This window comes from Cheilinus undulatus, linkage group 8 (assembly GCF_018320785.1).
Source record: "Cheilinus undulatus linkage group 8, ASM1832078v1, whole genome shotgun sequence".
NCBI lineage: Eukaryota > Metazoa > Chordata > Actinopteri > Labriformes > Labridae > Cheilinus > Cheilinus undulatus.
Window position 1 is genome coordinate 15,435,610 of NC_054872.1, and position 13,881 is coordinate 15,449,490.

At 38.9% G+C, this 13,881-nt stretch overlaps 1 protein-coding gene across 2 annotated transcripts in view; it reads left to right on the top strand.

Annotated features, from left to right (window-relative positions):
- The first annotated feature begins 3,198 nt into the window (after positions 1 to 3,198).
- LOC121513640 (zinc fingers and homeoboxes protein 2-like) overlaps positions 3,199 to 13,881 on the top strand; it is a 58,310-nt gene continuing 47,627 nt past the window's right edge. The window contains exons 1-2 of one of the 2 annotated variants that reach the window (XM_041793518.1): positions 3,199 to 3,610; positions 5,954 to 6,071. The gene's annotated coding sequence lies outside the window, so the exon portion shown is untranslated. The remainder of the gene's footprint in view (positions 3,611 to 5,953; positions 6,072 to 13,881) is intronic. The other variant, XM_041793519.1, reaches the window with a different exon arrangement.

Here is a 13,881-nt window from a genome sequence, read left to right on the forward strand (position 1 = left end):
GTGGAGCAGTGATGGGGTTAGTCATCTCTCAATCACAAGTCCAGGGGTTAAAATCCCCGTCTCCTGCAGAGAAATGTAAAAGAGTGCTTTGGCAAGACACCCAACCCCAAGTTAACCCCACAGCTGTGTTGGTGTTGTGTGAATGTGTTTGAATGTATTTAAGTGGGTTTTGCTAACACTGTATAAATAAGCCTGAGTGTCAATAGCAGCCTTTGGAAAAAAGAAGGTCTGGTTTGTATCAGGAATCTTGATGCCTGGTATTTCCAGTTGACGAACTGGGTTCCATAAAAGTTGGGATGATGTGCTGAATGTACATCAAAACACAATAAAACCCCACAGTATTGAAAGTGAAGGCATGATCAGTACATAACCATATGAACAGGTTTATGAAGCCAAACAGAGAACTTCATTTTCAAGGATAACTTTGCTCATTTCAGCTGTACATTGCCAAACCCCATTTTGCATAGCAGCAGGAAGAGTCTCAGTGCCAAACTGGCCTTCCTCCATCACAACTTGTCACTTGTTGTAAATATTTGGCACATTATGAAAATCTGAGCGTGACAAAGGGGACCACAAACTGTTGAACAGCTAAGATCCTACGCTATACGATAATGGTACAACACTAGACACTCAAACACCTAGAAAGGGTTTTTTTTTTAAGGAAGAGAAGAATCTGAATCATTTTTTTTGCCAAGTACATTTGCACATTCAAGATATTTAAAATGGTGTTAGGATGCATTTAGAAGTAGAGAAAAAATAGCATAACTCCTGCTGACAGAGAACTTGAATAGAATAAGATACACATATAAAAGTAATGTTGAAATACATAAAACAATATTAAGAACACTACATGCACAAATGTACAATGTCCACAGCTGATGCAGGGTAAAAGACATGACCTTTCAACTTTTCAAAAACATGTTGCTAGCATCAGATTTGAAGTGGACATGTAGTATTAAGAAATAATTAAAATTCTCATTATTTGATATCTTTGCCTTTCTGCTACAACCCCTATTCTAAATACATGGCGCTGTGTCAAATGTACATAAAAACAGAATGTAATGATTTTAAAATCTCATAAACCCATAGTTTATTCATAATATAACAAAAACAACATATCAGATGATGAAACTGAGATGTTTTACAATTTTATGAAAAATATTTGCTCATTTCGAATTTGATGGCAGCAGCACATCTCAAAAAAGTTGGGACAGGGCTTTGTTTGCAGCATCCCCTCTTCTTTCCACTGCAGTCTGTAAATGTTCGGAAAGTGAGGAGCCCAGCCGAAGGAGTTTTGGGTGAGGAATGTTGTCCCATTCTTGTGTGATGGAGGATTCTAGCTGCTCAACTGTCCTGGGTCTTCTTTGCTGGATTTGTTTTTGTATTATGTTGTGCCAAATGTGTTCAATTGGTGAAAGGTCTTGGCTGCAGGCAAGCCAGTTCAACACCTGGACTCTTCTGCTGCTAAGCCATGCTGTTGTCTTGTGGAAATATGCAAGGCCTTCCCTGAAAGAGACGTAGTCTGGATGAAAGCATATGTTGCTCTAAAACCTCAGCACTGATAGCGCCTTTCCAGATGTGTAAGCTGCACACGCCATGTGCACTAATGCAACCCCATCCCATCAGAGATGCAGGCTCTTGAAACTGTATGCTGATATCATGCTGTGAATTCCCTCTTCTCATTATTCTGTAGGATGCAGGGTTTCTGGTTTCCAAAAACAATTTCAAGAACAGTTTTCCAGTCTACTTTAAATGTGCTTCAGCCCAGAGCAGACAGCAGCATTTCTGGATCCTGTTCACACATGGCTTTTTCTTTGTATGATACGGCTTTAACTTACATTTGTTGGACTCCACTGTTAGCTGTGTTGACAGACAATGATTTCTGGAAGTGTTCCAGAGCTCATGCAGTGATTTCCAGTACAGAATCATGCCTGTTTTTTATGCAGTGCTGCCGGATGGCCTGTAAATCACAAGCATCCAATAATGACCTTGGGCTTTGTCCCTTTGGCCAGATTCTCTCTTTTCTGTCTCGACGATATTGTGTACTGTAAATAAAGGAATTTTCAAAGTCTTTACACATCTATGTTGAGGATCATTTTGCAGAAATGTTTCCATAAATTTCAGACAAAATTATTTTGCAGGTTGGTGAACCTGTGTCCAGCTTTAATTGTGAGAGACACTGCCTCCCTAAAATGCTCCTTTTATACCCAGTCATGTTGCTAACCTGTTGCTAATTTAACTTATTAGCTGCAAAATGCACCTCCAGCTGTTTATCATTAGAACCACTTACTTTCCAGCCTTTTGTTGCTTTGTCACAACTTTTTTGAGATGCATTTCTGCCATTAAGTTCAAAATAAGTATTTTTAATTAAATGGTTAGATGTCTACATTTCAATATCTGATATTTTGTTTATATTCTCTTGTGAATAAAATATGGGAAAACTATATCATTCTGTTTTTGTTTACATTTTACTCAGCATCTCAACTTGTTTGGAACTGGGGCCATATTTCAGTTATATATGGTTTTATAATATACTGCAAAAATTAAGTTGTTTTTATTTATATATTACACAACGTCCCAATTTTTTGGGAGACAGGGTTGTAATTTCAAAGCGATACAGAAAAGCTGCTTATTATTTGTGATGTGTCTCCCTGTTCAGAAAGGCAGGCCAAACGTATTTCTCCCCAATGATAGTATTGTATTTTCTGTTCTTTGGAGACATACAACTGTTACAACTACCATCAGCATCACTGCAGTACAAATGTGCTCAACACTCCACTGCTACTCTAAAAGTAGGCTGTGGTGCATGCATGAGCCAAGGTCAGGATCAATTCTCAGCTGGATCCAGTGGAGGTCACTGTTGTGTGTGAGCTCTCTCAGCTGTCCGTGTCACTTCAGGACAGTTTCAGTAAAAACTGTAAGCATCAGCTGACCTCAGATTTACCTTTGTGAATCCAGATGTCAGTGTGTGTTTTTGTGTGTGTGATGAAGGGCAGAGATGTACGCTGGTTTCCCTCTGCAGAGCTGTGGAAAGCACTGCAGCAGCACCTCACATGTACATACATACAGGGAGAAAGCTAGGGGAGAGAGGGAGAGGGGTGGGCGGGATGAACAAGGAAGGGCTGGGCTTTCAGGGGTAACAAACGCCCCCTGTGATACTTTAATATTCAATCAGCTCTGAGCCCAGAGCCTGGTAGACATCAGCACAGGGACAAGTTGACGGAAACAAGTCGCAGTTCATTCATTTTTACACCAGCAGGCATGCTTCATGGAGCCACAAACACTCCTCCCACCGCCTGGACACAGACTTGCTCCACTTTGCTCGGCGTGTTTCTGAACTTTTCACTGCTACAGCACTATGGACCCGCTATGGACGGACACCGGCGCTCCGGTACGGCATGCAAATACGTACTCTGACGTCGGCGATCATGTGGCTTTTGGCGTAGATCCTCCTTGTGATCGCCAGTTTTTTCTTTCCTGTCGCCTGTTGTCTGCTCGGTTATTGGACCGCCGTGAGAGTGTCTAAAACAGATTTGTGTTATTCCTTGGTTCAACAGTCGCTTTGGGATTGTACCACACTACCTGAGCATCGCGCCAAATCGGTGTGCAGGTAAGAAACGGATAAACTCTTCTTGTGTTTTTCTAACGGCTGCCCCCACCTCCAAAGTCCCTCAAGTTAAAACTGCATGTAGTTGTTTTTCCGTGCCTCTCTTTTCGGCGTGCTCTGCCTTTGCGTGGCTCCTAAACACCCACACGCCTCTGTATAAATATTTTAACTTGTCTAGCCGAATGAACTTTGCCTGTCTCTGCCGTTTACACCTGCCTGCTCAGACAATGTGTCCGCCAAGTTGTTAATTGGACAATTTCTCCCTTATGTTTAAGTTTCACTTCGGTACGTTGTGACCGTTTGAAGGAGAAGGCATAGAGGAGAAAGATCGTGTCGACTTTTCCTCCTCCCCGTGTCGACATAACCAGCAAAACATGGCCGTCCTTTGCCGACATGTTGTTACGTCGATGGCGAGAGGGGGAACATTTGGGGAGAGTGTTTTCCTGCGCCCCTCTGTCACATCTCGGGTTAGCCGGTGGAAACGGCCGTTTAACTCCTAACTGCCGCCGGGATAGCCGCTCACATTCAGCAGCGCGGAGGTTTGAGTGCAACTTTTCGCGTCCGACGTTGTTTATAGACTTTGATTTGTGCGACTCTCTGTGATGTAGGCGTAACGTTACCCCTGGTGATGCCTCCTCCCCTCCGAGACCACGGCTCCCACCGCATAGACAGACAGACTGACACGGTGCTGTAGCGTAGCGGCTCACGTAAACCCCTCTCGTTCCTGTAGGCCTGTAACTGCTGTAAAGAAGAGTCAGGCGTGGTTCCTTTTATTTACAATTTTCACAACTTTGCCTCTGAGCCCAGTGCCCCAGACTGAGGACAGGCTGAGTGCCGCACTGAGCTCAATGAAGTCAACAGACTCTGCTGTGGCCAGTGTCCTCACAGCACCCAGGAAAACACTGAAGGGACTAGCTGTCTGATTATGTCATGGTGATGTATTCTTAATGAGACAGCAGAAGTCAGGATGTACACAGATAAGCTACAGCATGGGGATCAAACATGTCTCAGTTACACACGCTCAATTTATTTATTTAACATCAAACAAGGAAGATGTTACTACATTGACAGGACTTTGTCAGACTGAAATTTGGCTTGCATCACAGCAGCTCCTATTATGACATAAGATTAAAGATGCTTGAATTTGACAAAACGTTTCAAACACACCCACCAGGCTGCAACATATATTTCAATTAGAGCCAATTTAAAATTGTGTTTAATCTCATTATTTCTGTAGTTAATCACAATTTCAGCCTTTTTAATCACATTTTTAAATTCCACCATTTTACATTCAAGCAGTTTTGGATATTTCTACCGTCTTGATCTACCGGTAATTGACTTCCTGTTTGAATACAGACCTGCTTTTATAAGTAGATCAAAGATTTTAACATGAGCTTAACTACAGTAAAAGAACTTGTTTGGTATAGTTCTTAAAGGAAATAGTAAAAGGTAAATGTTGGATAACACTATGTGATGTTTGACACGCCCACTGTGAGTTTTTCAAGTGGAATGAGACACTAAGGAGCAGTGATGGACTTACATCACTATAGATTCAGGGAAGCATTGCAGTAGCCCAACCACAGTGTGTTGAAAGAGACAATAAAGCATGAGATTAATTTCGACAGGAAAAATTAGTGCACTAATTGTGGACCTAGACCAATCACGGTTCACTTGATTATTCTTGACAGCCCTAATTGCGATATATTTTCATTCTGTGATATAAAAATATGACAAATGAAGAAACTCAAACCAGAAATATGCAACAGTGCAAGGCAATTAATCGAATTTCAATTTCAATCACGATTCTAGCTTCCAATGATTATGAACCTTGATAATTGCGATCAAGTATCACTGTGCCACATGTAATTCTGTCCATAGGATTTATCATGTGGTAAAAGTTCATTTTTTATACTTTGGTCATAAAAGTCATTCTTTTTGATGATTAATTGTTTTTACATATTGTTATTTTGATGTATTTGTATTTTTTTTGTTAATCTCACTTGTTGCCTTTTTCAAAGCGTTAAGAATGCCTTTGTCCTAAAAGTGCATATGCTGCAGATGCTGTAAAAATCAGCAAGTAATTTCTAGTCATGATCTCTCTACCAAACATAATGATCTGGAATATGATTTTTGCCATAACCAAGCAGCCCAAATATGCAGTGTGGTTTTATATTAAAATAAGGCCCACATAATTAGGGGATGTTGTGTGATATGTGGTAATTTGTTCAAAGCTTTGCTAACAAAATCAAATGCAAAAATAAGCCAATATTATATTATTTTAGCCACAAGTAGGTTTTTATGTCCATCTGCTGTTCCTTATGTTTTGCACAATGCTTGTGTTTTCAGCACATCCCTTCTGAAGGCAGAGAGGCAGTTTGTCTTACCACAAAGTGGGCACCAAATTACCTGAGGGAGGCTTAAAGTTACCTGGAGCTTCACCTGACTTACCCAACATGGTGAAAAAGTAAGGCTGTCCATATGTGGGCCCATTAAAGGCTTAAAATATGAACATAAGGATCATATCATACGTTGAAAAAACGTATGATAAAGTTTAACAAGGAAAGTGTTGGTAGTTGATTGATAGTGCTTTATTTTCAGACTGAAAGTGGATTTGCATCACAGCAGCTCCACTTACAACATAAGAATTAAAGTAGGGGTCGACCATTTTCCTTGGCTGATGCCAGTTATTAGTAGTTCATGGGATGAAGACCGATATTTAGAACCGATATGCATTCATTATGATGTACTGTGGGAAAAGTAAAACTGCATGATCAGAAAATGAAAGAAAATAAACAATTTAACCATAGATCTATCGGCATGAGAAACTGTACAGAGCAACACAGTAGAAGCTGGAAATCAGGAAGTGATGCCATACACCCACTGTGTCACTGGTACCCAGGATTAAGTGTTGATTGGCAGGTACTCATACCATGTGATATCTAGCCAATCAATTTGTGTTGTATACAAGACATTTGGGTGGATTTTGGAGAGTGAAAAGAGAGCCAGAAGGGAAGACACACTTTGAAGTGGAACCAAAGTAGCAGCTTTTTTGATCAATTACCTTTACTGATTATCTGTAAAATAAAACGCAGATACCGATAATCTGCAATTACTAAGTAACCACCTCAATAATCGGGCAGGCTGATAACCGGTCTATCTCTAATGTAAATGAAAAAGATGAGGCAGGTTTTGACGAGGAAGATGAGATTATTTAAAATAATTTCCATTAATTGTTGCAAAAATTATATTTTTCTTGTCAAATGTATGTATCTGGACCCATTAAAGACTTGAGGTGTGAGCTAAGGAGTGAGAAGCAAAACGATTTTTACATTTTTAATATCAAGCAAGGAAATGTTAGTTGACTGACTGACTCAACTTTATTGTCACTTACTGAAATTGGGCTTGCACCACAGCATCTCCATTTATAACAAAAGAGTTAAAGATACTTGAATCTGAAAAAACATTACAAACACACTCACAAAGGATACACAAATATGGTGCAGTACTTCCTGCAATATATAAATCAATATAAGAATTTTATTGTAGAAGGTCAACACTAAATTCTAACTGATAGTTTCATGTAAGGATGAAGAGGAAATTTATTACTACCTTAATGGATGGCAGAAAGACCACATGTGTATATTGCATTAGTGTTGCAATACAGTGTTAAAAGTCCTGATGCAAAACCTTGCTGATATAACAGTGTAATAGTATAAGCATTAAATTATTGCTCATCAATGATGAGCAGATTCATGATATGATAGTGGGAAATATTTCCTACTTTTCATGAAATGAGTGGATAAGCAGGAAGATTGAACGTTTCCAATGAACTCTACATGTCACATATTTCCAAAAATCGCCCATGACGCAGGTTTTATTTCCATCTGCTATTCCTTATGTTTTCACAACACTTGTTTGTGCATCACATCCTTTCTGAAGCCAGATAGGCAGTTTATTTCGCCACAAAATAGGAACCTAATATTCTGAGTGAGGCTGAAAGTTTGCTAGAATTTCACCTGATTTAATCAACATGGATATGAAGTATTATCATCAGTACCTGGATCCATTAGGCCACCAATCTACTTTTATTTTAATAGCACCAATTCATAACCAAAGCTATCTCCAGACACTTTACGAGTGCCGGGCAAGACTGTACAGGGAATATGCAAGCATAAAGAGTGAGAAGCAATTACATCTTTAAGTAGGCTTTTATGTTTTATTCCGTCATATAATGATGCGATATTCATTTTAATGTTCTACATTAATGAAAGTACCAAAGCTTTGAAAAAATGCAGATCTCATGCCATATTTTGAACCAAAAGCTTCCATGAGTCAAGAGTACAGATATTCAAACATTTCCAGGGTATTTGTGCAATTTAAATTGTCAGGAGCAGCTTCCTGGCAACTTTTAATAAGGGGGAAAATTTGGTACCCAATAATGGCTGCCGAGGACTGTTTTTTTTTTTTTTTTTTTTTTTTTGCTGTGATTTCAAAACTTACTGATATTGTTTGATTTTAATGTCACATCTAAGTTAGAAATTCTGGTTGCAATACTACAAGCCTTGCATACGTTTTCTTGTTTCATTTTGGGGACAAAAAAACAAACAAAATGGGTTTCATATTAACTGACAGCAGAACTATCATGAGACAACTGCCCAGTACCTTGTATTACATTTGTGCTAAAACGTAAGTTTGCCTCATATTTACTCAAAAAAAGGCTCCCCACCTTATTTTTGAACAACAGCAATCCTTGACCTCAGTTAACCTCACATAAAAGGGTTTGTGGAGGCTTCAGTGTGAAGGGTTTCACAGATGTAAATTTTATTTACAGTAATTGTAACTCGTGTAAAGGTTTCTGTGGTACAGAAAGCTTAAAAAAATCTGCTATGGACGAAAAAATCCTATTTTTTATTTTTTTTTAGCTGGATGATGAAACACTTCATCTCGCTTTTGCTTTAATTCTTCCTACTTTTTTTTTTTTTTTAAAGGTTGTGTTTTTTTGTGCTTGTTTCCCTTTATTTAAGATAGGATACCTGAAGATAGACAGGAAATGGGGAGAGAGAGAGAGGGGACGTTTATCAAACAGCATTAAGACTGGGGATTGATCCTGCAACCAGTGCATTTAGAATGCAACCACTGAGGTAAATCAGTGTCCGATTTTGCTTTCTGTAAAGAAATAAAAAATGAGTGTAGTAAAAATCAAAACCTGTTGGACACTACAGGTCAGCAAAAATAGAGGTTTCAGACACCCAATATGTGGCAGTTTTTCTGACGAGGAGCGACTCCCCATTTCCACCCACTTTTCAAAATGTTGCCAATGTATTTTCTTCAGAAAATTTGTCTTTTGACCAGATACTTGAATTCTACCCGTACTTTATATGTTACCTCTAAAATGATCTTTTTCAATTTAGACTTAACATGTCCAAAGTATTATCTTATGGTCAACAATAGAGATGTAACTGTCCAAAAAAAGTGCTGTAGGTGGGCATTAGGCTTAAAATGTATTCTTATGCTTTGCCTCCATCATGTTTACTAACCCTCTAAAACCTCTGTTGTCCATCACTGAAAATGGCTGTAGGTCTTTGGTGATAGATTCACCGATACACCTTGTGAGCTCTCGTGCTGTTGTGGGGAAGTGGGATTGTGAATGCTTCCCTAAGAGTCGTTTGATCTGGCCGGATTCTGGCCCTCGCATCTTTGAGAAACATCAAGCCATCGAGTGAAGTGCAAAGAATGATGGGTATGCAAGGGCCAGTGGTAACTGTGGTTCCCATTACCCTTCACTCTGCTCCACTAAAAACATTTCATTTTGGTGCTATTGTTTGAAATCGTCACACATCCACAGCAACATTAAGATGCTTCTGTCACCACGATACTGTAATATTAACAATACTGTTACATAGTCAACAAGCATATTACTGTAAGAAATTGTCACTCTAAACAGTCTTTTCATGGAGCATTAGGCCTGGCTTCATTAATAAATCAACATAAACTATGTCAATATAAACAGTATTGCCTTAACTTACATCTTGCTTGAAAATATCCTGTATATTGGCACACATGTACCGTTGCATGTACAAAATATCACCCAGCCTTAGTTGTCCTCACACTACTCGTAACATATGACTGGCATTCCCCACAGAGACACTCAGGCACAGTAACAGCAGCTGGCTCCCATCAGCAGTCGCCATCAGATATTGATTTAGACAGCACGTAGCTTGAGATTAAAGTACCATTTCATATCATCCATACAGCTGGTTATAATAAACACTCCTTGACAGTGATATACTGCACTGTAATTCAGTTTGCCTGTTAACCTGGGAACTGTCAGGCCTCTAATAGGTCTACAATTTTTGTCCCTTAAGGAAGGCCAATGATTTGAAAACACAGTGTCTCTTCTGTATGCTGCTTTTGAAGCTGTCACCTAGCCAAAGTCTGCATTCATGTTCTTACTGTGCATCTGACGAAATATCTTGTTCATTTAACGACATCATACCGAGATGACCTGCTATGTTGTATTTCTAAACCTTCCTTGATCAACAGCCGAGCTCAATCTGTAAAAAGGATGTGAGTGAGTGTGATCACAGCGCAGTTAACCCCCCCTGTCATACCCGTTACCAGCAACTCCTCTGGGTATAAACTTGGCTTCGCTCACTAAGCCATGCACTCTTGCTCTTTCCATGTGAATAAAAATGTGGCTCGTGTTTGTTCTTCTCACGCTTTCCACTTGTGATCTGCCAAATCACAGATAATGTTATATAATTTGGGATGACAGCCGGCTCATTTTTATTGGTGACTGAACAATCAAAGGGGGTTCTGTTGATAAAAGTAATCGGTTTCATTTGAAATCACACATTTGCTTAGCGTGTCGTCTCGCCAAGGTTGGGAAATCCAGCCAAAAATAGGTGTTTGAATTTAATATATACAATTAACCCAAATAAATTAATCCACTTTTCTTTTCAGTGTGATTATTTGTTTGCCCGGTCTATAACAAGGTCAGTGAGCCAAAATGAAATGGGAAATATCGAGAACAATTTAAAATCCCTTCTCTTGTCGGAGCTGCGTATACAGGACAGCATTACTGAATTGCTTTTACTTATGTAAGATTAACTCTCCTTTAAATATTTTAGGGAACTGTTATTGTCAGGATTGTTGAAAGGATTAGAGCAATGCACGGATGTCAAGGCTTTATCTAGCTGTCCATAACATCACTGATTCTCCCATTATCACTGTCACGGCAGCAGAAAGAGAGAGAGCAGAGTTAAAGAGGGATTTTATATAGCCTAAACCATTTGGTTTACTTACAGTGAGGATTTTTTTTGGAAGAAGTTGCATAAAAAATAAACCTCCCCTCATTGAATTTGCCAGTGTTTTCAGTCTGCAGTGTGTCTCGATGTAGTGTGACCTCTCAGAATGTCACAGCCAAAACATCCCGCTGTGAGGTGCTCCGCGCTATTTGTTCCTCGAGGCGTTTCCTCGTTTGCTGTAGTCAGATGCTGGAAAATGAACAAAGCTCAGTCTGTCAAATTTAAATGGAAACAATTGGTTCGGTTTGACAGCAGGGAGAGTGTAGTAGGAGAGTCAAAAATAATGTGTAAAAATGGTGTGAGAGATCTCATTGTTGACAGTCGTCATACTGCCAGATGTTGAATGTGTCAATCATGCAAGAAAGAGCGATTGAAAGTGTCTGAGGCAGTTTCTGAATGCTGACTGGAAGTTACCTAGAGGAGAAGATTGTCAGTAAAATGTAGAAATTATGTCTGTTTTGGATAAATTGAAGTGGACAGGAGACAGGTAGTGGTGTTTTGCTGTGCAAGGAAATATTCAGTGTGTTTGAGCAAGGAAAATGATGTAAAATCTTACACTAAGCGAATTCTTAAAATAGTTTTAAAATAATAGGAACAGTGATATATAAGGGTTGTGCTTAGTTGAGTGAAGAAATAACCAGGGCTCAACGATGGAAAAAACTGAAAATGAGAGAATTTTCTTTCTGAGATATAGAGAGAAATTAAAGAGAAATGTAATGCAGGCTATATATTTTATATATTTTTTCTTATTTGGTTCTTTAAATTATTTTCAGAGTACAAATAAACTGTGCAGCCCACGGACGCTGACTCTGACACACAGGAGGATGCTATCAGCCATTTTAAATGACATTCAAAGTTAAGTTTAGTTGACCTGACCAGACTGTGTATGATTAAACAAACGCTCACTGGCTGCTGCTGTGATTATCACACACTCTAAAGCACACATGAAGCTGTAAAATAAAAAGGCATCATGCCCATGCCATACAGTATAGTAACAAGCACCAGGGTGAGGTGCTGCTTATAGTGAGAATCCCCTCACTTAGGATCAGCCTCTCATCAATGAGCGTCTGCCTGGAGTGTCATGTTGTTGTATCACTGACACCAGCACCTGCTGGTCTAGTTTTCCACTTATGTTAACAGTGACAATTACTTTAAAAGAATGTCTGACAATTGGAGCTGAATATACTCTCCCGACTAGTAGTGAGCTAACATTACATTAGCTAATGTTTCTTGGATTGACGGGACAAGCTGTTGCTCAGCCCTGATTATGCCATGACCCTGATTAAAGGGATACAAATATTAATGTGATGTAAACAAAGGGATTCCACTGATTATCCTCTGGTGTTATCTGCACCGATCAACAATTATCCAGATAGAAATGCACTCATATTGGCAGCGAACTTTTTCTTGTTTGTTAAATCATTAAAACCCTTAAAGTGCTTGTGTTGTCGGTACACAGCCATGTTTTATTCTTGTAGTTTGGGCTTGAATATATAATCTACAAAGGCTTTAAATGGTATGTTAACAGTACTGATTGTACTCTTGATGAAGACGAGACAAGATGAGAAGTCATAGGGATGGGACATTAGTGTTATAAAGGGGTCACTGATGCACCTACCTTTCAAAGCAGGGAGCTTAAATACTTTTGTAACATCATACTCTTTGTATGCTACTGCTTGTAGTGGATATTTGCTAGAACTTCTGGCAATATAGAAAGATCTAAAAACACATCATTAACCTATTTATTGTTGTCAAATTACATTTAAGATTCACACTGAGCCAGTCCTAGGCATAGTCCTAAAACTGAGAAATAAATGAGCATTTTAGAACTGCCAGTCTCATATTCTCAGTCTATGGGATTTTCTGAATGAGTTTCCAGTGCCCCAGTTGAGAATTTTAAAGTTTTGTTATGTTTTAAAAATAGTTATTTCTAACAAGCGGCTAACTCGGACTGTGGAATTTGTTAAAAACTTAAATTTCATGAAAATGTCATCACATCTTACAGCCTGTCTTTGAGCCAGTTTGTGGTTTGTGCTAGAACAACTCTGACTCAAACTTTGCAATTTGTTGGTCACACTAAAACGTTAAAATGGTGAAATCTTATTTTAGTGGGCCCTACGTACCTAGTTATTTTATTGTAATAAGTGTATTTATCTAGTAATTACTCAAGAATAAGGTGGTAGTTATCTTGTAAGAAGTTGGCATTTTACCAAGTAATAACTGAAATAGGGTAATGCTAAGGAAGTATTTACCTAGGACTAAAAATTACTTGAAAATTATTCAGGGCTCACTTTAATTTAGTGGACCAAACTAAAGAAATTACCTGGGAATTAATAAGTAACTTTTATAGAAGATTATCGTCTTATTTCTTACGAAGTACTTGTTAAAATACCACAGAATTGCCTGAGAACTGCCACAATATTTTATGGATTACTTGATAATTAATACATTACAAGGTAAATACTTTCTTGATATTAATACCTACCTGTGGAGGTCTTCCAGGCACGTCTAACTGGGAGGAGCCCCTTGGGCAGACCCAGAACTTGCTTGAAGGATTATATATAGTATATTCCATCTGGCCTGGTAAGACTCCAGAATCCCCCAGGAGGAACTGGCAAACGTTGCTGGGTAGAGGGATGTCTGGGTTGGCTTACTTCGCCTGCTGCCACCACACTCGACCCCAGATAAGCAGAAGAAGATGGATGATACATGATATTATCGAGTTAATAGCCTACTTGGTTAAATGCAAACTAATTACTAGGTAATTGCCACCTTATTAATGAAAAATGAATAGATAATTGCTCTTAATACTGTGAAATTACTAGGCAGTTAGGGCAAACTAAAATAAAGTGCCCAACATTAAAGATTTTTGTAGAGGTGGTGAGTGTGAAACAAAAGTTGTAAGCCTGCTCATGGACACAGTGTAGTCAGTCGAGCATTATTTTGTTTCTTTATAGCCTGATATTA